Genomic DNA, 27,813 nt, shown 5'->3' on the forward strand with positions numbered 1-27,813 from the left:
AGGGAGTCTGCTTCTCCCTCTGACCCTCCTCCCTCTCATGCTCTCTGTCTCTCATTCTCTCTGTCTCTCATTCTCTCTGTCTCAAATAAATAAATAAAATCTTTAAAAAAAAAATTTCCTATACATGTATTAGTCAGGGCAAGTGACATCAGCAGCTATAATAAATACTCCCCCCCAAAGCTCAATGACTTAACACAATAAAAATGATTGCTTGCTTGTACCACAATACTGTGGTATTAAACAGCAGCCTTCCTTTGAGTAAAAATATTTACTATAAATTGAATGATAAATAAGAAATATTAGGTTATCTTTCAAAATATAGGAAACCTATATGTCATTATAAAAGAGTTCACTTCTGCAACATAATGCACAGTTACAACATGCTAAATTACAATATTAATTTTCTAGGCACTTTGTAATGATTTATTTATTGAGATTCATCTGGTGCTTCTATTATATCAATGAAGTACTAAGATATTGCCTTTCTTCTCGCTCCTTTCTCTCTTTGTGTCTCTACTTTTCCTGATTATTGTACAACTGGATAAGATCAATGAGAAACTGGATTCATGGGATAGTCCAGGCAGAACCACGTAGGAAAATGTTGGCTTGGCCTGACCATATCGATCCTGACTCGTTAGCAGGTATGATAGGGGTAAGATTTTATATATCATTTAGGTTAAGTAAATATAATAAATTTTTAAAAAGCATTGCAAAAATGTAATATAAGATTTATAATATAAGATTTTACTAATGAGCAGAAGATTTGTTACTTTTAATTTTTTATTAAGCATTTTTGTAACTAAGAGTAATACATTTTCATTGTTGAGAATGTGGAAAATTATAAAAAAGGAAAATCGATTATATATATTTCTATCACCTAAGGATGATCACTATTTGCCTTCTGATATAGTTCTTTCCTGTTTATACAACCACATACACACACCAAATATATACATACATATGTACATGCAAATACATAGCCTATATGCCTGTTTTGATGTTTTTATATAGTTTGGGGACACAAGTGAAACCATGTTTCATATGGCCATTAAAACTCATACAAAAGAAAACTTTTTATGACTACAGCATATTATCTTGTATGAAAATACCAGAATGTATTTAGCTATTCTTGGATACTTATGTTGCAAAAATATCACTTAAAATATCACTGAGATACACCCAGCAAAATCACAGAAAAATATGTGTGAGAATATTTATAGCAGCTTTATTCCTAATAGTCCACAGCTGGAAACAATCCAAATGTCTATCAGTTTTAGAATGGATAAAAAATATTCAATATGGCCATACAATGGAATATTAATCATCAATGGAAAAGAACTGATGGCTGGCAGCTGCATGTAACAATACAGATGATTTTCACAGACATAATGTTTAATGGAAAAATGGATACCAAAGAACACATTCTCTATGATTCTATTTATATGAAATTCAAGAATAGGTACAACTGATCCAAGGGGCTGGGAGATTAGAATAGTGCCTTGGGCAAGGTGTAGACAGAGATGGGGCATGAGGAGAACTCCAGGGTACTAGAGGTGGTCTATATTTTGGTCTGGTAATTACATACTACATTAATATGTAAAAATTAATTGAGCAGTACACTTCAGATTTGTGCACTTTATAAGTTACCTCAAAAGCAAAAATACGAATAAAAATATACTGTGATACATCTTTGAAGAGAGGTTTTGACTAAATTTCTTATAAATTCCTCAGTATAATCTTATATGTTCTAAAAATGCTATTTTGAAGCAAATAGCATATTATTTTGTAAAAACCTAGGATCTCCTTTTCTGTTATGGTACTCTTATAAGCTAGATAGAGGACAGCATTTTTGAGATAATGCTAGTAGTGGTTAGATTTGCCAAAGGATAATAATAAATCAGTTGGCAGAATCAGGACTAGAACCCTTCTTTAGACTTCATATAAATTTCAATTTAATCCAGCATTGAATATAAGAAATCTGAATTCAGGAGCACCTGGCTGGCTCAGTCAGAAGAGCATGCAACTCTTGATCTCAGGATCATGAGTTCAAGCTCCACATTGGATGTAGAGATTACTAAAAAACAAATAAATAGACTTAAAAAAAAGGAATCTAAATTAAAAATTCGGTATAATTAAAGATGTTGCTCCATGAACTGCATTTTACAAAAAGGATTCATAATAGGATTCTAAGTCTTATAAAATTTCCTAGTATAAGCCAGTTATGATATAACTAAACATAAAATAATTATGTTTTCAAGGATGTTGCTAATTTATAGAGTAAGATAATATGCATCCTAGAGTATAATAACTTTATATATGAATACTCTGCATATTAGTCAGGTTTCTGCTGTGATAGTGCTGCTTAACAAAACCACCAACATTTCAGTGGATTTCAGTAACAAATATTTTAATTTACACTTGCAAATCTGCAGGTCAGCTGTGGTTTCACTGATCTTGGCTGGTCCAGAATGGAGTATGGGTTTTGAGTCAGTTTCTTTTTTCTTTTCTTTCTTTCTTCTTTTTCTCTTTTTCTTTCTTTCTTTCTTTCTTTCTTTCTTTCTTTCTTTCTTTCTTTCTTTCTTTCTTTCTTTCAAGAGGTTTATTTATTTGACAGAGAGTGAGAGAGAGCATAAACAGGGGGAGCGGGAGCGGGAGAGGGAGAAGCAGGCTCCCTGCGAGCAGGGAGCCCAACGTAGGGCTCTATCCCAAGACCCTGGGATCATGACCTGAGCTGAAAGCAGAGGCTTAACCAACTGAGCCACCCAGGTGTCCCTTGAGTCAGTTTCAAGTCTGCTCCCCATGCTTACATTCCAGGACTCAAGCAAAGGAACAACAGAGAATCCTAGCCCAGCCACATAAGTACATTTAAACTCTCAGCTTTATGTCACATCTACTTAAATTCCATTAGCCAAAGCACCATGACCAAGCCCAACATCAGGCACTGGAGCGGGAAAAGACTGGGGTGAGTACCCTCCATCTATATCAGTAAATATTGCTGCATTACCAGCAACTTCCAAACTCCGTGTCTTAAAAGAACAATTTATTATTTCTCATCAGTCTAAGAATTGGTTGAGGTTGTTTTGCTAATCTGGGCTGGTCTCATGCATCGGTGGGCTGTGGACTGGTCCCTCCGGGGTCGCCTTAGCAGGGGCAACACAGCTCTCTTCCATGTGGCATCTTATACTCCAGCAGGCCTGCTGTCATTTGTTCTTATAATGGTGACAGGGTCCAAGAGAGAATGGAAGATTCCAAGGCTCTTGAGCTAGCCTTTGGAACTTGTATGGCGTCACTTCTGCTGCATTCTATTATCTACAGCAAGTCAGGAGATGGTCCAGATTCAAAACGTGAGCAAGTAGACTGCAATGCCTGATGGGAAGAGCTGCGAAGGCACATTGTGGAGTGTTCCTTTCTCTAACAGAGATGCCATGTAAGGAAAAAAAAAAAAAAAACCCACCCTGGCTTGCTTATCTTGAGATCCTACTGGGTGCTGTCCAAAACCATGAAGACATCACCAGATGATGGATTTTTTTCCCACGAAGACCTTGGTCAGGCTCACACTGAGACCCTGAGGAAGCTGTTTACTAGCACCTGATGAGAGGAGAGGAAGGGGACACATTTTACTTGGTCTAATTTAACTCTCCATATGTTCAGTGGTCATCATTCAATTAACTGTAGTAAGAAACTATATGATCAGAGGAATTGATACTAGACTAAATTTGGGTAATGAATAAAATTGTGCAAATAGGGTGTGAATTTTATTCTCATCCCCTCCTTCTTTTCTCCCTAGGATCCCTCACTTCCCCTGTGGATGTCTTTGCAGGGACCTTTTCCCCAGTTCTTCAGTGGAGTGTATTTTCCTACCCCATTGATATGAGGCTTAGGCATGTGACTTGCTTTTGGTTTATGACTTATGGGTAAAAGCAATGGTGTGTCAGTTCTGAAGCTAGGTCTTACGAGACACCGTTTCTTCTCATGTTTTGTGCTTCTGTCCTTGGGCAGCTATGGTTCTAAGGAAGATGAAAGACGTATGGAGCAGACCTGGAGCCAGTCTGCAGCCTGCGGCCAAGGCCAGCTGGGCCCAAATTAGGTCATCCAACCCCACCTCCTCTGCAGACAGGTGAATAAATGATTATCATTTTAAGCTACTGAGTTTTAGGGGGGGATTGTGATTTTAGGGTGATTTGAAGCATTATTGTGGAATTAGTTAACTGAGTCCTAAAATTCCCAGGGAAATGAGCTGAACCATCTATGACTCAGATTCACCTTTATCCACACAAAACTTGAACAAATTCTCTATAAAATTGTATAGGTCGAAGACATTCATATTCTACATTTGTAAATTGCCACATCTACATAACTCCTCCACTATTACTAACCCAATCTTTCTTTGAATTAATTTCAAATCAGTCATTTAGATCAACATTTCCACCTACCCATATCCAAGCAATAATATCCATGAAATCAAAGGTTTGGTGTGTTGTTATATTTTTCCCATCTATCTCTGTATCTCTATCTGTATATATGTATTTACATACATACTGTGGTAGTGATCATTCTATGTGTGCATCACCAAGCTTCACTTGCTATTTTCCTGGGCATATAGAATGATAACCTTTCCAAGCTAGGTGGGACCATGTGACCACATTCTGGCCAAGACTGGCTAGATCAAGAATGCTCAGAATCAGTGGTAATGATTTACTCATTTTTAGACCTGGTTCCTGAAATCTTCTGTACTATCTATCCCCTTCTCTCTTTGCTTGTCTACTGGCTAAATGCAAAGAACATAGTTTAGGACTCCAGATTCCTTGAAAACGGCAGAGTCAGTTGAGGGAAGGAACCTTGATTTTTAAAATTATCTTATAGATCAGAGGCCTATCCCCATCTCTCTTCACCCTCTCCGCCACTCCACCAGCCCACACTGGACTGTTCATGAGTGAAAAATCAGTGCTTACTGTGTTAAGCTACTGAGAATTCAGGACGTATTGGTTTTAGCAGTTAGAGTTACCTGTCTAATAAAAAATGCATCACCCTTAAAATTAGAATATATCCATTGATTTATTACCTAAGCTTACCTCTGTACCCACCTGTGATCCATATGCCCTACTTTGGAAACACTGCTACGATCCATCTTCTCATTTTATAGTCAAAGAAACAGCCCCAGAGAGGGAAGGTGCCACCCAAGTGTGCACAATGAGTTAGAGCAGGAGCTGAGGCTCAATCCAAGATGCCCAAGTTCCAGATTGGTTCTAGCTCAGGAATGCTGTGCATCTATTTGATCCCCTCAGGATTATGCAATAGTTTATCATCCATACTGCCGACATCCCCTGTTGCCTTGGCACTGCTGACAGATGCCAAGGACTTCCCTCTTTGCTCACCTGTGACTCTGCTTGAGGTTCTTCTCTGGCCATAGGGGTGCGTCCTGCCTGCATGCGGTGATGAGTGCCCGGCACTGCCCTCCACCAGTACACACACAGGAGCTGGTGGGCAAATACTCCCATTTCCTTCCTTTGAAGCCTGGTCTACACAGTCTTTCAGCAGGGGCTTCAGAGGGACTGAGCCCCTCCTTACCCACCTACATCCCCTCTCTGGGCTCCTTCCCTTTTCCTCTCATTTCCTCCTGACACGGCAAAGAACTTGAGGGAAGACATCTCTGAGGAGGTGGTCTCTGAACAGAGCCCTGAATGTCAGGAGGGACATGCTAGAACAGAGTCTTGGGCAAAAGAGTCACCACTTAAAACATCCCTGGAGGTGGGAGAGGGCTTGACATGTCCAAGGCATAGAAATGAAGCCTGTGTGCCTGTGGCAAGGGGGTGAATGGTGTATGTATCTGGGGGGGTCTGGTGGGGGGGAGGGCTCTTAGAGAGGTGGGCATGGGCTAGATCCCTATGGAGAGGTTTGAATTTGTCCCAAGAAAATGGAAGGCCAGCAAAGGGTCTTCAGCAAAGGAGCCATTTAACCAGATTTGTTTCTAGAGTTCAATAAGAGATCGTCCCAAGAAAATGCAGGGACCAAGGCATTAATGCTTTTTGGCAAGAGACAGTATAGGTGTGCAACGAGGTTCACCTGTGAGTTCCCTCTTGGAGGGGAGGCCGGGCCTGGTGGGGACCAGAGTCTCTGTACACGGTAACCAACGCCTGCCCTTTGCTTTCCATTTTCACCACATCTCTCTGTTCCTCCTTCCAGTTGGAAAGGGTTGGTGTATGTGGCCTTGGAAGGGGGGCAGTGAAGGTACCCCCACTGCTTTCTAAACTGACTCCTTGGGCCCTAGTCTGTCTTAAGTCCTTAAACTGCCAGCTACATCATGCTAAATCCAGAGTGGAGTTAATTCAACTGGGAAGAAAATATGAGCCACGATTAAACAGGCATTTCCCCCCGCACTTTGCCCCATGCGGAATAAACATCTTTTTGTACCACAGCCCATTGAAATTATTAAAGAAGGCTCCAGCAATATTTCCATTAGAGATTCTATTACAAAGGTGGGCAAACTGGGCCCTTGAAAACTCCAACAAGGGATCCTGGAAATGGCAGGGAAAATTGTGAGCTGTAGATGTAAAGTAATTGACTAAAAGTGGCCCAGACAGGCAGAACAACTCGGCCCACTGAGGGTAGTCTCTGTCACCCCGTTTCCGTCAGAGGTGGGGAAGTCTGTTGTGAAAGCAATTAGGTTGTCTGAGACTTGGAACTGAGACATCTCAAAATTAAAACAAAACTATGGAAATCCAAAACCAATCAATCCTCAAAAGACTGATTAAGTCTGTCTTTAAATGTACAGATGCTTGAATAATGTTATTTGAGTTATTATATTCATGAGGATTCTGAGAAGTCTTATGGCGTTACTAAGTTATACGCAAAATGATTTTGCAAAGCTGTTTTTGGTGTGAGCCAATGTGACAAGCACTTGGATAAACAGTTTTTTTCCTCCGAGAGGCACATGTATTGTGGTTTCAAAATGGGTTTAAAGAGTTGGGTCAGAAATTGTTTTATTTATTTATTTTTTATTTTATTAGTTTTTAAAGATTTTATTTATTTGACAGAGAGAGACACAGCGAGAGAGGGAACACAAGCAGAGGGGGTGGGAGAGGGAGAAGCAGGCTTCCCACAGAGCAGGGAGCCTGATGTGGGGCTTGATCCCAGGACCCTGGGATCATGACCTGAGCCGAAGGCAGACGCTTAACGACGGAGCCACCCAGGCGCCCCCAGAAATTGTTTTAAAAGGTGAGTTTACCCTTGCAGGTTTTGCATTTCTTAATCTGAAGCCCTTAGCCCCCAGCCCCACTCTGAAGTTTAAAGAGATGGTGATAGTACAAATTACTTTCTTTGTTTTCCATTTAACAGAGCTTGTGTTTTTTATGGGCATACAAACTATTTTTATAACTTAAATCTCTACAAACTGTGGCGTGAAGAGAAATAGTCAATGGCTATAAAAAATGTATGATAAATCACTGCTAATTAAAAATGCAAGTATTGACCACATTAACTGAGTCAAGTAATTGTTCTTTTACACTATAACTTAATTACTTTTTAATCCATAAAGGCTCATCTTATTAAAATGGGCTGTTATCGCAAGTACACTGAGGTTATTAAAACTAAATTAAAAATCTGAACAAGATATGAAAGTTTGACCTGTGGACATTAAGATGAGTATTTGCAAATGAAAAAGATACATATTCACATGGATCTTCATGAGATTGCTGAGGGAGAGATTTTACTTCATTTTCCCCTATTTATCTCTAACTTTAGAGAAAGGGTTCAAATCATTATGTTATCAACCTGCCCACTCTCTATGCTCTGATATTTCTCATAAAACAGGGATATAATAGGAGCTACTTGTAGGGCTGTTGCAGGTATTAATTCAGTTAATAAAGAATCTAGGACAGTGACTGGCACAGGGTAACTTTCAATACATGATACTTCTATTCCCCAGCCCCTAGCACCCAGTTATTGAGCATGTAGCTAATGCTTAGCAACTACTTACTAAGGAGTCTTCTGGTAAGGGAGACCTTGTCTAGAATTTGAATGATAGGACAGATATTCTCATTAGCTAAGGGAGGCCACTGAAGCTCATTTAACTCCCTTCATCAACACTTACCCTGTGCTACAGGGAGTTATCAGTGGAGTGCTGGAGAAAGACTTTTAAGAGCTGAATGTTAAATTTCCAGGAATTTTGTGAGCTGCTTTTATTTTATTTATTTATTTATATTTTTTATTATTATGTTATGTTAATCACCATACATTACATCATTAGTTTTTGTTGTAGTGTTCCATGATTCATTGTTTGTGTATAACACCCAGTGCTCCATGCAGAACGTGCCCTCCTTAATACCCATCACCAGGCTAACCCATCCCCCCACCCCTCCCCTCTAGAACCCTCAGTTTGTTTCTCAGAGTGAATAGTCTCTCATGAGCTGCTTTTAAACGTGACAGTTACTAAAAATTAAATTATCTAAATGTGCAATTAAATAAATTATACTAAAAGCAAGGTAATACCCAAAACTTAACATTTCCTCATTATTTTCCATTTTATGATGACCTCTGCTCTTGCATTTATTCATATCTGTCATAGCTATGTGGTGGGAAAACTGTATAATGCTGTGCTTTTACACATCTCTTCCCGACTCTGTGTTCAGTGATGGTACTTCATGTTGGTAGATGGAAATCAGCTGTGGGGTGAATATTTACACCATAGAAACCGGCAAATGCTACAAATCAGGGCCCCCCCCACTCCCCAAGTCCCCCCACCCCAAGCTACTAACTATTTATCAGCACACCTCTGACTGTGCTCAGCCGGAAGGGAGCAGAGATTAGGAGGGATGGATATCTTAAAAAAAAATTTATCATTTAACAAAACTTACAATTTTTTATTGCCTCATCCCCAATTTTTCTTCATGTTTAAATTTTCAGAGGTCATTACATCAGGGAAAACTGAAACTGTATTTGTGAGATTTCTGATCGCTCAGAGTGAAGATCTGCATGTACTTCTTCTCATTTTCTTTCTTTGCACATAAACATTTAGCTAGGTAACTTTTGGTAGCATAGGAATAGTAGTTTATGCCACTTGCTGGCTCTCTATCCCCCAAATACATTTGAAGTTCCTCAAGCTGTTACCCACAGACCCAGCCACTCAGCCAGGCCTCCTTCAGGCCCCAAGGCCCCTCCAACAGCCTTGACCTTCTCATTTTCACTCTTGTCTTTCAATCCCTTTCTCCACATAGCAGTAGGGATGATTTTTTTTTTTTCAGAATACATTAACTTTACATGTTCCCACTCTTTAAAAAAATCGCTTTCCTGAGGTATGATTGACATACAAAAAGCTGTACATATTTAATATATACAACTTGATGAGTTTGGAGATAACTATACATTTGTGAATCCATTAGCATAATCTATGCCATAAACATACCCATCACCTCCAGAAGTTTCTTCCCATTCTCTTTATTTATTTATTTATTTTTTAAGATTTTATTTATTTATTTGCCAGAGAGAGAGATAGCGAGAGCAGGAACACAAGCAGGGGGAATGGGAGAGCGAGAAGCAGGCTTCCTGACGAGCAGGGAGCCCGATGTGGGACTCAATCCCAGGACACTGGGATCATGACCTGAGCCGAAGGCAGATGCTTAACAACTGAGCCACCCAGGCGCCCCCGTTCTCTTTATTTTTGCTATGATTATTATCATTTTTGTGATAAGAGCACCCTTGTGATCTAGCCTTTTAGCAAATTTTAAAGTCTACTATACAATATTACTAACTATAGGCATTATGTTATATAGTAGATCTCTAGGACTTAGTCATAGGAATAATCTTTGAAACATGCAAATCAGGTCATGCCACTCCCATCTGAGAACCTATCGGGGTTGTGCATTGCACTTAGAATAAGATGCAAATTCCTTGCCATGGCCAATAAGAATCTACAGGATCTGGTCTTTGCCTGTTTGCCCCACTTTGTCTTCTCATTGTTTCTCTGACAGTGCCTGGAACACGTCCATTTTCTTCTGTGTCAGGGTCTTTGCACAATGACTCTGTTGTCTGACCATCCCCGCACTTCCCAGTTCCCCAAAGCCTAGCGCTTTTTATCTTTCAGATTTTAGCTGAAGTGTCACCTCCTCAGAGGTCTTCTTTGGTCATACTATATACAATAGGTCCCTCCTCTTATATTTGTCTTTACCATGGGTCTGTATCTCTTTCATTTATTGCATTTTTCATTATCTGTAAATGTGTACTATTTGTTTACTTGCTCGTCTTTTGGCTGGTTCCCCAACAAGACAGGGAGCTTCAAGAGCTTAGCGCCTGGGTCTGTCTTGTTTCATCTGAGCGTGCCCAAAGCCTAGCACAGGGCCAGATACACAGCGGGCTCTCAGTTACATTTGATAAATGAAAGATGCATGAATATAATCTTTAAGCCCAGAGTTACATTTTGCTATAACTACCACTTTCAAATGAAAATATAACTCATGGGGTGCCTGGGTGGCTCAGTCAGTTAAACGTCTGCCTTTAGTTCAGGTCATGATCCTAGGGTCCCGAGATCGAGCCCCATGTCTGGCTCCCTGCTCAGTGGGGACTCTACTTCTCCCTCTCCCTCTCCCCCTGACTTGTTCTCTCTCTGTCTCTCTCACTGTCAAATAAAAATCATAAAAAAAAAAAGAAAATAGCACTCATTTTGCTTTTTTCTCTTTTGACAGGATAACAAAAAATTTGTTTCCCAACACTCTCATGTACTTCTTCCCACTTTTCTGCCTTTACTGGTCTGTTTTATTTTTATTTTTTTGCCTGGCATACCTGCTGCTTATCTGTCACTTGTTGTCTTTGAAGTCTCATCTCAAAGGCCACTCCCCCATGAGCTTTCCTCTGCTCTTCCCAGATGGATATGCCCTTTATTCAACCTCCCTCCTCCTCTCTTGTGCCTTCCTAAAGGCTCTTACCTTGCTGAATGTGACTGTAAAGGAGACTATAAACTTTTCCAGAGCCTATACAGACCCATATCCCCGAGGAACTTAACAGCATGCTTTATAGATAACCCTGCCCTCAGTAGAAGTTGCTCAATTAGTTTATGATGAAAAACAACAAAAAAAGAGTTAATTACCCAAATGTTTCCAAATGTCCAGATGTTTATCTTCATATAGGAAAAAAGAAAACTTTGAATGACTGATTAAACGTCTTCCTTTTCATCTTTGTGGTTTAGAATTGTTTAAACGCAATCCCATGGTTTATTTCTTATCAGCTTAACCATGTTCTCTCCTTTGCTCAAATAGTGCAAATTTGCCTTCACCTAGTGCTTCCTCTTTAGAAAAAATCTTTAAAAACTTGGCATTTCCTCTTTAAGGAAAGGCTGAGAAACACTAAAAATACTAATATTGAATAATAAATATTGTGAGGTGAAATTCCTTTGTGCATTTTGTAGGAAGAGCCAAGGCAGACCTGCTCAAAGGCCTGGCAGTCTCTCTAGGCTGGGATCAAAGGGCAGGTGACCTAGATTCCAGCTGATGTTTGCAGCATAATGTGTTTGCAACTCTGCCTCCAAATTCCATAGAAAGTCACGGTGAAATGAGTGGGATTGATGATGACTCCATTTTCTGAACTTAAAACGCTTAAGAATAGTAATGTGCCACTCATTTTCAAAGTTAATGAAGGGCTTATTTTTATTGTGACCTTGTACAGATATATCTTCTAACCAAGCTACACAAAATGGGGGCTGTGAACTTTCTGGGGTGATGGCAATGATCTCTATCTTGATAGGGGTGTGGATTACCCAGGCACACTTTTGTTAGAATTCATAGAACCAAGCATTTAAGGCAGGCCTGTGTGTTTCCCCCTATAGACATCAGACCACAATTTTAAAAGGAAAAAATAAAACATAAGACATGGGCATTGAAAAACAAACCAAGTAGTACAGAATTGGATAAAGAAAAAGATTCACAATAAGAAAATGACACAGGCAATTATGAGAATGCGATCCATGGCCAGGAGCAGCCTTCAGCATCACCTGAGACCTTGTTTAGAAGTGAAGACCCTCAGGCCTCACCAGTGCCCTCAATCAGGGCCCATAGTTTAGCAAGCAGGCCTAGGTGAGTTGTCTCCAGTCAAAGCTTGAGAAGGTTTGCCTTGAAAAAACTGGGGGAGAGGGGCACAGTTATCTTCTCCCCACTGCGATCCCTTTTGCCATCTGTGAGGCGACGAAGTTTGCCTGTTACTTTGGTTAAAATGTAGCCATTTCTTACTTTCCCCCACTTTGCAGAATGCCCCCTTCCTTCTCTCCCTCCCAGCCCCCAGGGCCTGTGCCTGGCTTTGGAGGCTGTCAGCCAGGCCCGATTTTGTTGTTCCTAGCCACGCAGTGACTGGGTGAACTAAGCCTAGTGGAAACCACTTAACATCCTGCACTTCTGTTTACCCTTCTTTACAAAAGACATAATGGCACTGGACTACCCAGAGCTTAAATTAATTAATGTTTATAGAGCACTTCAAGCCTTGGGGATAAAAGCCTCTTTGAAAGTGTGTGTAATTATTATTATGGCTAATGAAGCTAGTTGCTAACCCCTCCCCCTCACTGGGGGGCGGGGAGCTGCCCTCGGTAACAAAATCCAGAGAAGGTGGAAATTTAACTCAAATGTCATTTTCCTTCTTTGGTTCCTCTATTGGTATTTTCAGGGTTCTTTCTTTCTTTCTTTCTTTCTTTCTTTCTTTCTCTCTCTCTCTCTCTTTCTTTCTTCTTTCTTTCTAACTACGTACTGCATTGCATGTAAGATGAATTAAGTCAAGTGTGTTTATGGTAAAATAAGCAAAACATATTCCAAATTCAGCGCTTTTCTCTGGCAGCATACGCTGCACTCCTCTTGTTCGCTTGGTTGGGAAGTGAGATCCAAAATGCCTCGAAGAGAGAGAAGTTTTTTACTAGAAGGTGACTTAGAGTTTATAGTGATGGTTCTCATGATGTTGAGGTTTATTATTTAGTCTTGGGGTTGACCAACTTCTAGGAACATAAAATTTAGTGCTAATTGCAGTAATACGAAGACATTCTCCATAGGTCTCTGCTCCAGGAAAATTACAGTTTAAAGGAACAGATGCATCTCCAAGTGGCAAAGGTACAGCTGAGAGTGTTCCAAGGGAGACCCGTTTACCCAACGCAGATTATTGCACAAAGGACATTCGGCATTGACAACTTTAACTTACTCTTTATTCATTTCTATGGTTTAAGTCTCAGATTGTCTCTGTTGGCTTGATTTCAGAGATTATGAAGGAAGTACATGCAAAAAGTCAATGAAGTTGCCTCAGTGCCTTTTAGGACCTTATTTTAAAATGATGTATTATTTGAGTTTTGGGAAATCAACTCACATTTATATGTACCAGGAGAAATTTGCTACTTTACCTATTTGGAATCATTTTGAAGAGAGAAACTTTAGTACAAAATGATCTTTTAAGGATAAATTCACATGTTTCTTAACTGGGCTTTATTACAGCTAGATAAAGCTATCCAGGTAAGAGTTCCTGGATCAGGCCTCAGGACTGGTTTGTGCAGGAGTGAAGTCAACACTGTTGGTTGAAGGAGTTGATCTACAGCAGAGGCCACCCTTGGAAGAGGAAGAATCACTGCAACTGAAGTGTAGGCGATAGCTTGACTTACAAATCTCTAGATATGGGCACCATCTTGGCAGCTTCTTCAGGCTCCACCCCCTTCACTTCCTTAGTATCCAGCCTCCCCCCCCCAAAGGTTTAAGACCCTGATTGGGGGATGGTGGGCAACTAGTCACTGAAAATCAGAGTCAGAGTCCTAGAGGCAAATACACCAAGTCAGTTATGAACATAAATATCAAATTCACTTAGGGGACAACAGTCAATTAAGAGGCATTCCTGGGAATCTCCTTTGCTCTACAACTTGAAAAGTGGTTCCTGCCTTCAAGGGGCTTGTGAGATACCTATAGAGACAAGATAAACAGATTCATATTTGTCTCTTCCCCTGGAGGAGCTTTATGAGGGCAGGACCCAGGTTTTTGTATTACTCACTGTCTAGGTCTTGGTGCAGAGTAGAAGAGCCATACATGTGTGTGTTTTTTTTAAAGAATTATTTATTTATTTGAGAGAGAGAGAGAGGAGGGGCAGAGGGAAAGGGAGAGACTGCTTGAGACCCTGAGATCATGACTTGAGCCGAAATCAAGTGTAGGAGGCTCGCTGACTGAGCCATCCAGGCGCCCCAATAGATGATTTTTAAATGCATGGAAGGAGGAGAATGGAAGAAAGGAAGGATGAAAGGTAGGAAAGAAATGAAAAAAACTAAGCATGTTGTTTGTTATTCAAATAGAAGTCAATTACTATGTGCAAATTTCAGGGAGGAGGAAGGCATTGAACAGGGATCAAATGTCAGTAAGGGCTTGGAGAAACAAGTGGGAAAAGGAAGACATTGCAGTGGAGAGAAAGGAGAACAAGGATGAAAATGAGTATGTTTGTGGGATGAGGTGAGAATTAATGGTTAAAAAAAAAAGATGAATGGTTAAAAAAAAAAGATGAAAGATGAGTGGAGACAACTTACAGGTATATAGGTTAAGGTAGAGAGACAGAGTTGCCCTTTATCAGGTCATGTCCCCATAATAATGAAGATTTATTAAAAACTAAAACATTTAGTTAATAATCCAGACATTTCCAAATAACTGAACATTTGTGATATCTGGAAAAGAATACTGAAATATTAATTAGGTTCACATTTTTCAGGCTTTTGACAAAGACCAGTAGAAAATCCCAGAAAGTCTTTGTTATTTATATATTCATCCTGGTGATAAGTTTTTAATTTTTTTTTGAAGTAGTTTGTGTCTTAGGAAAGGAATAATTATAATAGTATATTCATGAAAATGAAGCCCTTCCTTTTTTTTCTTGGAAACTAAATTATTTCTCAGGGGGTGTGTCCAAAATCAGGAAACAACAGAAAGAGGTTAAAAATATGTTAAAAACCTTTCTAAATCATTTGCCAGGATACAACTTGAACCCTGGCCTCCCTGGACATGAGTTGAATACGACATACTTACTCTGTTCTTTGAATAAAATAATAAGGGGGAAAGTACAATTTTTCACCTAACTTATAAAGCACCATGATTGCTTAAGCCCAGACTCTTGATGTTTTATCCAGGACTGAGCCAAGTCAGTGAATGAAGTGTAGGTACATTTTGACTTGGTCTGGATGAAGTCTTTGAGTGTTCAGACAGGCAAATCTAAGAATAATAGTAGTGAGTGGAGTGTGAACTTTCCCATTCATCTTAATGGTGTTGTCAACTATGAAGTTTAATTATATCACTGTTAGCCATTTGATGGCAGTTATGAGACTCAGAGGCCAGCAATTAGTGGTGACTTCTAGCCCAAAGAAGTACCTCCAGTTTCTTGATTGTTGTAATGATTGTTCGCTAAGCAAAGGTCAGTTACAGTCCTTTTGATCCCAGTCAATCGCCTTAGTTACTGAGTCATTAGCTGCCTAATAATTGGCAAATCCTCTGGTCAGCTAGCTCTGTCTTAGGTGTGTTGGTCATTCTTACCAGATGAACCAACTTGTCTTTCATTTCTGATTATGATTTCCTAAAGAAAACCACAAAATATAATTAAGAAATGGCCAGTGAGCAAGTTCTTTTTTTTTTTTTTTAAAGATTTTATTTATTTGACAGAAAGAGCACAAGCAGAGGGAGAAAGAGGGAGAAGCAGGCTCCCTGCTGAGCAAGGAGCCCGATGTGGGACTCGATTCCAGGACCCCGGGATCATGACGTGGGCCAAAGGCAGCCGCTTAACTGACCGAGCCACCCAGATGTCCCAGTTCTGTTTCTTTTGTGTGACTGCCCCTGCTCCCCCTCTAGGGGGGTCTAGTCCTGCTCACTAACCTGCTGAATACTCAGTGTGCTTGAGCTGCAACTGACAGGCGGAGCCCCCAGGGAAACAGAGCTCATGGTCCATTCATTCCTTTATTCTTTCATCTATTCATTTCCTAAATATGTTTCGGACCCTACTATGTGCCAGACACTGGTTTAGAATAAGCTTGGCCGACAAGACCCTTAGAGCTTACAGTATACTAGTAAACACTTTGGAATTGACTTGTGTAATTCCAGTACACGGTAAAGAGTTTAAAATTTACTCTAGGGTGATAAAGTGTTATGATGACAATAGAGCAGGGTGCTGAGGGTCGTGTGGGCATTACTCTGGATCAGCACTGAACAATAGAAATATCATGTAAGCCAAAATATGAGCCACATATGTCATTTTAAATTTTCCTCTAATCACATTAAGAAAAGTAAAAAAAAGAAAAAGGCAAAATTTTAATGTTTTTTAACTCAATATATCCAAAATAAAATTTCAACATGTAATCAGTATAAAAAACTATTAATGAGATGTTTTACATTCTTTTTTCCCCATGTTAAGTCTTTAAAGTCAAGTGTGTATTTTACATCTATAGTACCTCTGAAGCACTCAACACCCACATATGGCTAGTAACTACAATATTGGACAGCGAGGTACAGTTTGAGATAGTGAGTGGAGAAGGACATTCCACCACCCTAATAGTAAGAAAGAACATCCATACAGAGATATGCAATCCAGACACAGGGATCACTAAGTACAAAGGCTCTGAGGCAGATTAAATTTTTAACCAAGTTTGATTTCAATTGTAAAATTAGGAAACAAATATAACTTGACGTAATACTTGTATGTAGCCCTGCTAAATGATCAAAACCAAATTATCCTTTCAAAATGCTCATATAACCCAATAGGCCATCATTTCTTATGAGCTTAAATGAAATGACGTGTTTGGCTCAGTTTAATAGCTTGGTTGTAATAGAAATGAACTCTGGGTAAAACAAAACTTTTTAAAAAATAATGGTTAAGTGAAGCATCTTGAACATATTTTTTTTCCTTTTGTCTTCAAACCTGCAAATTCATCCCAGTCTAGTGTGTATTTTATGGATAAATATACTAATTGTAGATTCTAGGTTCTAATAGCATTATCTATCTTCAGGACAGGACTTTGTGAAAAATACATCTGTGTACCATTGCTTGTGTTTTATCTTTCTCTGGAGGCAGGCTGTGTTTGACCCCTCTGTTAGCCCAGCAACATAATGAATTAATTAGAAACAAAGGTTTGCTATACATAGAAAATGAGAACTCACACAGAAATCACCTAAAAAGAATCACTGAATGTATTTTAAAATAAAACGTCTGGGATACGCTTTTCATGTCAAATAAGCATTCTCATATTTGCATACTAGTTTGATGTATGTCTTCGTTTAGATTCCTCCAGAACTGACCCTAAGAGAAGGATATGAATGTAAGAAGTTTATTCAAGGGGCAATTCAGAATGCAGGGGTAGACAAGGGGAATGAGACCAGGAGGGAAAGAAGCCAATACAAGGTGCATTAAGAAGTCAGTCACCATGGTGGACTACTGGAACCTACTCAAGCTGCACTACTCTGGGATTTGTATAGAACATGTTCCAGAATTATTTCACTTCAGGGTTAATACATTTATTTCCCAACTCTGTCTCTCACAGGCTATGCTGCTCCAGGGTGGGGTAGAAAGACGTTAAATCCCTTAGCACTTGTGACCTGACTCCCACACTTGCAGAGAGGGCTCCAGTGTCCAGAGAAAAACCTCAGCAAAGGGATGTGGGGTCAGCAATTGGAAGCTGGAAAGGCCAAGTGAATCCGGTAGATCACTGACGGTAGCTGCCCCATGCGTATAATGGAAATTCATCCAGAAGTTTACCTTCAGCACTTAATAATTTAAGTGTACCTTACATCATCGAGCACATTTCAAAGGACCTTCATTTACCTGATCTTACTCAGTCCTCACAGGGACCCTGAAGGGTGGGTTGAGCAGGGTTTCCTACTCATATGTCAGGATGGATTCATGGGGACCTCTGCTCCCAGATGATAAAGGAGGAATGCAAGGATCTGGGTTTTGTGGAAATTATGTTGCCTCCGCAGCACCCTCATCCATTGGCTCTCTCCCCTATGCAACTATGCACTTGGCACTTGGCATAAAATTGACCCCATCCCCACCTATAAGGATGGGCCTTGATTGGCCAATCAGGTCTTTGTATCCTTACCGATAAGGTGATTGGTGCAGTTTAGTCAGAACAGAGTGAGGGACTATAGTAAACTAAATAGCTGGAATAAGAGAAGGACATATTTTTATATCTTTTTTTATTTTACACATGTATGAGACAATAAGTAGCCCTGTAGTTGTTGGCAGCCATTACATGAGCATGAGACAACCCAGCCTTAGGGGGAAACCAGTGTCACTGATGGCAGAAAAGACAGATGAAGAAAACACATGGAACCCGCCCCACAAAAAAACACAAAACAGGGTCCTTAGTGACATTGCTGACCGACTGGATAAAACCCTGCTGAAGCTGAGAAACCCCTTTTATCGTTTATGAAAACCATCTGGGGTTGGATTTTCAAACACTTGCAGTTGAGAACATTTTATCTGACTCCTGATTTGGTGCTCTACACCAAATGTGCCGTGTCCTCCTAGAATGAAATAACTTGAACCTCCTATATGCAAAATCTAGAGGGGTTTTATTTGTCATCTGCGCAACATGTTCACATAAATTTTATCTTATCATTTGAAATGTATGTCAAAATCCACGGGAGCAAACATACAGTCCCCGTTACAGCTTGTAGACCAGCTCTGTGTCAAGAATGGCAGCAAAAGGATTAATTAGACAAAGAAGAAAGACTTGTTTCAGTTTTAAGTGGACTTGTGGCTAATATAGAGAATATTCTATGAAAACTTTTTTTGGGGGGGAAATCGTAATTTTAGATAACAAAGGAAGAATAGGTAAAACTAATAATATCTGGAAAATCAGATTTTCTCTTTTCGGGGGGAGATCTGCAACTGTAGCCACTGTAAGGGGTTTGTCTACTTTCTTCTCCCTCACCTACCTCACTTATATAGATTAGAAAAGTGAAATACTCATTTTCTTAGCCCTATCTTGTTGCAGCTACGGATGGCTATGGGATATAGTTCCAGCCAATAAGATGCAAGCAGGCAGTCTTCTGGGGGAATTTCAGGGAAAGAATTTGTTTTCCTGATAAAATGGGACATCTAATACCATCATACCTCTTACCTCTTTTCCCTGTCTTGAATGATGATGTGAAGTCCAGAACTACTGTGGCCATTTTGAGGTAATGAGGAGACCGATGGAGTGAAAAGGCAGAGATAATCTAGCTGGCCCTGTTGGGCTGTGGAACTCATGCTTCGAACGGTTGTCTCTGAGCTTTCCTAACTGGTATACGCAACCACCTTAACAACTTTTTGAATATTTAAGGTTGTTTTAGATTTTTGCTTTATGTGGAGTTTTTATTTGTTTGTTTGTTTTAGGTTTTGATGGATGTCACTTAATTCAGGAGATATTTATATGTCAAACATGTCAGTGGCTGACTGAGTCTTTTTTAAAAAAATTTATTTAATAAAAGAAATACACACTTGCTCTGATAAAGCAGCAAGAACCTCTATTATGGTGTCAGACATTTTGGGGAACATATCTGGGTTCTTCCCACTAACCACCTCTTATGATTTTTCATCTACTTGGTCAATTTCTCTCCTAATTGGTGTGTTTAGACCTTTCATATTTAAAGTGATTATTGATGTAATTAAATTATAATTAATCTGCTTGTCCCTCTCCCTCTTCCTCTGCACATGCTTTCTCTCTCTCTCTCTAATAAATAAATAAAATCTTTAAAAAAGAAGTGAATCTAAGTCCATCTTCCAATAGCATCATAACACTTTACATGAAGTTTAGGTACCTTTTGGCAAAATATTCCCAATTCATCTCTCCTACCCCTTGTGACATTAATGTCCTTTTTTAACTTATTTATATGTTATACTCATTGCAATATACTGTTAATTATTACTTTTTATCATTTAAGCTAAGAATAATAAGAATAAAATATTTTACTTTACCTCTACTTATTCCTTCTCTGACGCTTTTTTGTTCTTTATGTAGATCTAAGTTTCTGACCTATATTATTTTTCTTCTACCTGAAGAACTTATTTTAACATTCTTCTTGCAGAACAGGTCTACTTGTGATGAATTCCTTCAGTTTTTGTTTGTCAGAGAAAATTCTTATTTCTCTTTCAACTTTTTAAAAAGACTTTATTGTTAAGTCATCTCTACACCCACCATGGGGCTTGAACTAGCAACCACAAGATCAAGAGTTGCACGCTCCACTGACTGAGCCAGCCAGGTGCCCCTCTGTTTCAATTTTGAAGGATTATTTCATTGGATATAGAATTCTAGGTTGATGGTTTTTTCTTCAACACTTCAAGTATTTCACTTCATTCGCCTTTTGCTGGAGGTTTCTGATGAGAAGTCCACTGTAATCCTTATTCTTGTTCTTTAGGGAAGGTGTTTTTTCCCTGTGGCTTCTTTCAAGATTTTCTTTTTGTCTTTTTCTGCAGTTTGATTTTGATATGCCTAGAGTTTCTGGTTTTTGTTTGTTTGTTTGTTTTTGTATTTATCCTTCTAGGGTTCCCTGAGCCTCCTGAATCTACAATGTTTTAGCACCCATCAGTAGTTTTGGAAAAGTTTTTCCATTATTACTTCAAACATTTCTACTACTTCATCATTTCTTTCTTCTTCTGGTACTCCAATTACTTGTATGTTACACCTTTCAAAATTGCCCCACAGTTCTTGGATCTTCTGCTCTGGGAGATTTCTATAGCTTGAAGATAGCTTAAACCTGTCTTTCAGCTCACTGTCTTTGCCCAGTCATGTCAAATCTACTGATGAGCCCATCAAAGGCATTCTTCATTTGAATTACAGTGCTTTTTAAATTTTTAAAATCCCCTTTTGATTTTTTTCTTGGAGTTTTTATCTCTCTGCTTATGTTAACCATCTGTTCTTGCATGTTGTCCATACTCTCCATTAGTGCCATTAATATATTAATCATAGTTATCTTAAGTTCCTTGTCTTATAATTCAAACATCAGTGTCATATCTGAGTCTGGTTCTGATGATTGCTTGGTGTCTTCAGACTATATATTTTTTTGTATGTTGTATGTTGTATTAGGTAATAAGCACTAAGGTAAATTGTCCTTTAGTGTGAGGATTTATGTTTGTCTGGTCGGGACTATGAGTTTAAGCCTTGCTGTAGCTATGGGTGCAAGAATTTAGAATTTCTCTAGTGTCCTTGTTTTTGTCTTGACTTTGGACTTCCCTAAGTGTTCCTTATCAGAGGGAGTCTGGTCGTCAGTTTTAGCTATGGTCCACTGTTGTTATACTGGACTCCTGTTAGTATTATGATAAGATGTTGGGGAGGGAGTATGATTTATAGACTTCCAATTAAATCTCCGTGTTTTAGGAAGCTCCTGTCTTTGGGCTGTGACTTTTACAATTGGTTCACTAGTGGTTTATAGTTATTTTCCCCTCTGCTCCCTACTTCCTTCCCTGGTTGCAGTGTTCCCAATCTATTTCCTTGGAATCCTGTCCCATGTTGACCCCTTCCTCATTAGATGAAACAAGAAGGCTAGAGTGGACTGGAATGGAAGACATGTCCCCTTCCCAGGTGAGATAAGGCTCTGGCAATGTTTTTTTTCCTTGGAGAGTATGTCTTTGTTATGGAAATGTTCTGAACATATTTTTATAAGGATTACTCCCCTCCTGGCCAGTGGCTTCTTCACTGTGAGAACTTGATGGATTTCCTGGAGGTAAACCCCATGAGAATTTGCTCCCCGCCCCCCATCCAAGTCCAAGGCCCTAAGGAGATTCTTACTCTCATGCTAGTTCACACTTAGCTTCCAGAAATTCATCAGAATTACCTTTGAGTGTCCCTACTACTTTATGGCTCCAGCAGCTTCTGTTCCAGGTAAACAGATCATGACTATCACTTTTGGATGGCTCAGTCTCTCCAGATTTCCGAGCAGCTTTTTGCACACCTCAGTTTTCTGATGGGTCCAAGAAAGTCATTGATTTTCAGTTTGTTTAGTCATTTCTTGCTATAAGGATGGGAGTGACACTTTCAAGCTCTTTACATGTCAGAGCTGAACCCAAAGTCCCTTTACCTCCCCTTTAGGTCTCTCATTCCTTATCTATAAAAATGAGTACATTTAGAGCTACCTTGCAATGCTATTGCCATTATTTTGTGAGGCAATAATCTGTGAAAAAGTAATGTAATACCCATAGCAGGTGGTCAATGAAATGTCATTCTGTATTTACATTTTAGAGGGGATTCCATTATAAAGAAGAGAAGTAGATTTGAATTTGATACACTTACCTTGCATGAAATCAAGTAGATGTGCTCAAAACAAAAATTAATAGAGAGAAAATGATTTAAACAATGTAAATAGTTCTGCCTGTCAATCCATAGTAAACTTATGTCAATTAGCAGAAAGGAGCAGTAAAAAGCAGTAAAAAGCTGGGGAGGAATAAAAACTTCCAGGCAGGAGGAACAATGGATGGGAGGTGCCTGGGGCAGGAAGAAGCTAAGAACATTTAAGAAATATGGGAGTGGAGGGGTGCCTGAGTGGTGCAGTCAGTTAAATGTCTGACTCTTGGTTTCAGTTCAGGTCGTGATCTCAGGGTCATGGGATCGAATGCTGCAAAAGGCTCCACGCACGGCACGGAGTCTGCTTGAGATTCTTTTCCCTCTGCCCCTCCCACTGGTGCTCTCTGTCTCTTTAAAATAAATAAACAAATCTTTAAAAAAAGAGAAATACGAGAGTGGAGCTGAAGGGAGAAAGAGGTGGAGATAATGCTGGAGGGGAGGCCTAGTGTTCGTGGCAGAGTGCTTGAACTCTGTTTTAAGAGGACTAGACTAGTTTCTCCAAAACTCAGTTGCTATCATTCACATATTTAATAGGTAGAAAGTTGGAAATGGTGCCTTACTATGGATTTATTTTGTATTTCTTTTTATTGCAATCTGAAGTCTATATTCTTCTTTATGTATTTATGTGAAATATCATGTCTTTTATTTATTTATTTATTTATTTATTTATTTATTTATTTATTTATTTATTTATTTTTAAAGATTTTATTTATTTATTTGAGAGAGAGAGAATGAGAGCACATGAGAGGGGGGAGGGTCAGAGGGAGAAGCAGACTCCCTGCCGAGCAGGGAGCCCGATGCGGAACTCGATCCAGGGACTCCAGGATCATGACCTGAGCCAAAGGCAGTCGCTTAACCAACTGAGCCACCCAGGCGCCCTATTTATTTTTAAATTTATTTTTAATTCTTATTGGTTCTTATTACTGTTAAAAATTTATTATATAATGTATTATTTTTAAGTCTTCCATATTTGAGAGAAAATAATTTCCCCAAACTTTTTTTCTTTCATTTTAGTTCTTACCATCTTAAAACGTATGGCTCTTCCCATCTGTTGGTGTGATAACTCAGTGACGTATAATGATAACCATTTATTTCTCACTTGTGTCTGTGAATTATCTGAAATTCAGCTGATCTAGACTGGACACTGTATGGACACTATGTAGATAGCCGGTGTTTTTGTTTTTGTTTGTTTGTTTTTTGGCAGGATGATCCTATAGATATATTGATGTTTGGTTTCTTGGAGTAGGTTGCAACAATGCTATAGTTGACTGGGCAAGATCTTGTGACTCCAGTGATCACAGGCCTCAAGGTTAGATGTTTGTAGGTGAAAGGGAAAGGTGTCTTTTTGCTTGGGTTTACCCAACAGCACACCAGGGATAAGGATTTGGGTGCCAGTAGTTAGTTTATTTGGTAGGCAATTCCAGAAGCATAGTGAGAGAGTGGGGAAGGGAGAAAAGAAAGAAAAAACAGCCAGTAAAGTGTTCATTGATGAGCAGTTTACCACCATGGGCAGCTGGAGCTCTAACCTGCTGAAGACACTCTGAGAAATTACATAGAACATACCTTCAAATTATCCCCCAAATTATCAAGAGATTGAAGTGCCCACCTGCCAATTCCCATCATTCACTGGGGAGGGTTGCTCCTGGGATAGCAACTTCTGTTGTATGTGGTCAGGGGGCTACTAAGTACAGAGAAAACCCTCAGGAAGAGGGATGCAAGTATTATGGCAGGAAGTTGTCAGTGTGCAGGAAAATGTCCACCAAGCTGCAGGTAATCTCTAGGGTGGGACAAGAAGACATAGGCAGAACATCTGCCAAAAGAAGGTACTGGAATGCAGAGACTAAAACAAGCCCAACAATGTCATGACTCTTCCTATTAATTACTACTGCGAACTCAGCTGGCCTTCAGTAAATACTTGTTATGTTTAACCAGACCATGGGGTTCTTTTACCAGAATGTGAACACCTTGCAGGTAGGGACAGAATGGTTGTCTTCCTTTCCCAACATTTAGTTCAGAGGCTGACACACCATTACTCAACAAATGATGGTGTAGGGAGGCAGTTTAGGAGAGTAGAGAGAGCTTGGCCTTTGGGGCTGGACAGACTGTGTAAGCTCTCATGGCTTGGTGATTTATATCATTGTTTTCCAATGGACAAGTTACTTGCTTCTCTTATTCTATTTCCTCATTTTGAAATAGTGATGCTGGACTCAAATATTATTTTAAGAAGCAAATAAGTTAACAAACGTTCAGGGGTTGCTTGAGAATTTCTATATTGGGGGAACTTAGAGCAGACAGCAATCTAGACAGAAGGGAAAATGAGGCTAGGTACTTTGCAGAAGACTGAGATTATATCATTGGTTGGGGAAGAAATCCCTCCAAACACCCACTTGGTGCTTTCACAATATTTGTCTGGTCCTTAGACTAGGGCTTAGCAGGTTACAGGCATTTAACCAAATGAAGATGTTATTATCAGGCTATTATGCACAAGATTGTCCTGGTTTGGAAATGTGCTGAGAGTATATTGATAGTGTTTTTATCTAGGGATACATAACTGTTATTGCAGTATAATGATGTGACTCCTGAAGTGGAAGCTTATAGTTCAAGGCGAGAGGGTACCCTTGAAATCATTACTTTTTCCTTATATTTCTCTCATGTGAGTATCTGGGTTCATGTGAGTGACTGTCAATCTCAGGAATCAAGATTCAGAATAGGATGAGGAACCCAACCCAAAGCCTGAATGAGTGATGAGACGGTCAGTGTCCCTACCCTGAACATTGAGAATGGCCAATCCTGTCCCCATAGAGCATAAACTCTGTAGCATAGGGAGACTTGGTGGATGGTGGTGTCGGGGAAATCAACAAATTCATCCTATACAACAGGATGGGGTCCAGCTGTGTCAGTATGCTCACCATGTTTGCTGCTAGGCAGTTGGTGGGGTGTCTTGAGAAACTCGTAATAGGCTCCTCAGAGTAGGTGACTATGGGGGATAAGGGGCATGGTGGCTAGACATTGACTCTGAGTGATGAACATTCCATATCTGTGATCCGGGTTTCACTCTCTATGGATCCTAAGGCCTCTCAAGAGACGTCTCCTCTCTTTTGTCTCTGAATGCAGAACCATAAACCTGTAAGCAGCCTTGACTAGTATCTTTAGGGCTTGGCACCCAGCCAGTAGGGATTTCAAATCAAGACAGGAAACAAAAAAACTGTTGACCAAGAGAGTAATGTTCTGAGCTATTCTAGTATATTGGTATTTTTCCTTCAAATTCAGTTTGTTTTATTTTTTAATTGTGGAAGATCACATTTCTCCCTGCCGCCACACACACACATTCATCATCTTTATCCAGAGAAAACCGGGTATAGTCTTCCAGATCTTTTCTTATACATTATATAAATATATGTTTTAAATATTTAATTAGTTTTGTAAAAATATTTATACTTCTAATATCAACAGATACATTTTTTTCAGTATCATTTAACCTTGAGTTCATTAATCTTAAATAAACCTTAAAATAGAAAAAAAATTTTTTTAAAATGAGGCATCAAAATTTAGTAAATCTCTTATTTATGGACAGTTATGTTATTTCCAACATTTAGATGTTATAAATAATACTTTGATCCTTGTTGCTAGATCTTTATGATATCCTTAATTATCCTTAATTTGTTATTAAGTTCTCTTTCATATATATATATATATATATATATATATATTTTATCTCTTAGTCTCGTTGGGCCACATTCTGAAAAATTTTCTTGCTTACAGTTTACTAATTCTCTCTTAAGCTTTGTCTATTTAACCTTACTATTGAGATTTTATTTTTGATTTATCATATTTTGATATTCCTAAAAGTTCCATTTTCCAAATCTGCCCCCTCCTTCTGATATTTTCCATTCATTTTTCAAAAATGTCTTTCTTTAATCATTTAAACATGATTTTTTATGGATTCTACTGTCCTTGTTTCTGATAACAACTTCTAGTGCTCTTGTTCATAGTGGATTCTTTCCCCATGAGTTTTGCAGTTTTGGGCCATGAGCTCATCTTCTGTGGGACCTCATTGGGAATCCTGGTGTAAGAATATGTCCCTTGAGGGCGCCTGGGTGTCTCAGTCGTTAAGCATCTGCCTTAGGCTCAGGTCAGGATCCCAGGGTCCTGGGATCGAACCCCACATCGGACTTCCTGCTCCGCAGGAAGCCTGCTTCTCCCTCTCCCTCTGCCCCTGCTTGTGTTTCCTCTCTCGCTGTCTCTCTCTCTCTGGTTGTGTCAAATAAATAAATAAATAAATAAATAAATAAATAAATAAAATCATTAAAATAAAAAAGAATATGTCCCTTGAGAGAGATTTTCTGATAGCTTCTGACAGGCACGCAATGGGTATTATGAACTCAGAACATGTTTTGTGTTAAGTTATAGACATGAGAATTCTAGTGTAAATCTGAATGCCAAATCCATGAAGTCAGACCAATGGTTATGAATTCTCAAAGTAGACCATTTATTTCTCCATTTAGATTCTAGACAGAAAAATGTCATTGTCATTTTTCTCAGCCTTTGGGTGGATTGTTCTAGTTCAGCTTCTTACTTCTCACTGGCCAGAGTCCTTATCTGTGTCCCCTACATGGGTGTTAAAACCCAAACCTCTAAGTTATGAGAACAGAAAACGCCCATAGAACCTCCAGAGTTTTAGTTCAGCTATTCCATCTTGAGTTTCCAGGTTCCTCTTCATTTTTTTATGCCAAGCGACTTCCCTAACTTTCCTGCAAGCTCAGCTCTGCGTCTAAAAGGATCTTACATTTTCTCTAGTATTTTCACTTTACAATGAGAGAGTTTCTGGTTGTTTAGACTGAAATGTTACCAGAAACTAAAGGTCTTCAGTATTTCTGCAGTATTTCTCAGAGGAAGAATTTCAAATTTAAGAGGCATGAACATTTTTAACGTATCTTGTACAGTAACATTTGATAGATAATACACAATGTGGAAAGCAGTTTGACCTTGGAAAATCTTATGAGTATAACTCAAGAGCACAACGATGAACACGGACAGCTTTGAAATAAGTTCTTGGCTCCTTGGTTAATTCAATCTGTCACCTTATTTCTCTTTCATATTAAGCATCTTTTTATCAAAACTTTTTTTCAAGAAGCAAAAAAAGTGAGTGGCAAAGTGTGAAGCTGACTCTTAGATTTGTATTTCTGGTACTTTTCCCCTTTAACAGAACATCTGTTTCTTCATGAACTTTGGAAATATAAATCCAAAATGCCTGAACAGGAATGCTCATGGAATTCTGATGAACAAGAGTTTTCTGAAAAGCTTGTCCCCAGATTCTTACTTCTGCAAGGTGAGGACCTACTATATATAAATTCTATGTTCACATCACTCACAACTATATATAAGGCTGGATGGTGAAAACAGAGGAAGACACTACATAGGCATGGGGCAGGAGTGAATTAGTGCACAAGCTGTTATTTTTAGTGGCTACCTCTCCTAGTCCTTAAACTGTCACTGAAGAGTAGCTTTGAACAAGCTGCAAACCCCTGAAA

The 27,813-nt window shown here is 39.2% G+C and overlaps 1 long non-coding RNA gene across 1 annotated transcript; it reads left to right on the plus strand.

Moving 5' to 3' along the window:
- The first annotated feature begins 269 nt into the window (after positions 1–269).
- LOC123851545 (uncharacterized) lies at positions 270–27,611 on the plus strand. The gene is made up of 4 exons (XR_008506918.2): positions 270–641; positions 2,815–2,962; positions 4,000–4,117; positions 27,489–27,611. It is a non-coding gene; the product is annotated as an uncharacterized LOC123851545 (long non-coding RNA).
- Positions 27,612–27,813: the final 202 nt, after the last annotated feature.

Source organism: Mirounga angustirostris, unplaced genomic scaffold (assembly GCF_029215605.1).
Source record: "Mirounga angustirostris isolate CCGP_5_RB_7025 unplaced genomic scaffold, mMirAng1.0.hap1 SCAF_10, whole genome shotgun sequence".
Lineage (NCBI taxonomy): Eukaryota > Metazoa > Chordata > Mammalia > Carnivora > Phocidae > Mirounga > Mirounga angustirostris.